This window comes from Chenopodium album, chromosome 5 (assembly GCF_948465745.1).
Source record: "Chenopodium album chromosome 5, dcCheAlbu1.1, whole genome shotgun sequence".
NCBI classification, from domain to species: domain Eukaryota; kingdom Viridiplantae; phylum Streptophyta; class Magnoliopsida; order Caryophyllales; family Amaranthaceae; genus Chenopodium; species Chenopodium album.
The window spans coordinates 34696612-34697362 of record NC_137838.1 but is presented as its reverse complement, the minus strand read 5'-3'; the positions used below and the strand labels follow the sequence as shown (position 1 = coordinate 34697362).

Sequence of the window (751 nt, the reverse complement as noted above, 5' to 3'; positions counted from 1 at the left end):
CATTACTATCGATAATTCTTTGTTTGCACCTTCTAATATATGGTTCTAATGTGGAAACATAGAGGCTATGTTAGGAGAAACCAATTAACCCCGGAAGGCGGTTAGATTGGACCCCTTTACTTCGGTATTCATGCATGTTTAGTTTACCATTGATTTGCTACTTTGTTATTGCATGATCAAGCGTCAACTTCACCTACCCATTTCCCTTGGTGCCTAGCTATATTAATTTTAATCCATTTCGTTCTTAGTTTAACCTTCTAGTTATTCACACTTCTTATTCCGAGATAGCTTATACCCTAGGTAATGAATGCAGTGCTTAAGCATTTCTCCCTGTGGTTCGACCCCTCTATTTACCGTATACACGTATTAGGTCATTAGAGCGTTATAAATTCATTTGATTTAGGTGTAGTCGCTCAACGACACGATTATTGCCTTGTCAAATTGGCGCCGTTGCCGGGGATTGAACCCGGGTCACCCGCGTGACAGGCGGGAATACTTACCACTATACTACAACGACGACCTCAACCTTGGCTCTATCAACCTCAATGCTCAAAATAAAGGCATAAAGGGTGGGTGGGAGGGGAAGAAAGAAAACACATTCACACAAAAATTCATAATTCATTCAATCCAAATGCAAATAAGAAAGCAAATCCAAGATGAGGGAAGAAGGAAAGAGTAAACCAAATGTGAGGTGGGTGTTGAAACCCGCAATTAAGCACATTGTCCACAATTTCATCTAATTCCTCGTCTT

General features: G+C 40.5%; 1 non-coding gene across 1 annotated transcript; it reads right to left on the bottom strand.

Annotated features, from left to right (window-relative positions):
- Window positions 1-445: 445 nt before the first annotated feature.
- On the bottom strand, window positions 446-517 carry TRNAD-GUC (transfer RNA aspartic acid (anticodon GUC)). Its single transcript has one exon. It is a non-coding gene; the product is annotated as a tRNA-Asp (tRNA).
- Between the last annotated feature and the right edge of the window lie 234 nt (window positions 518-751).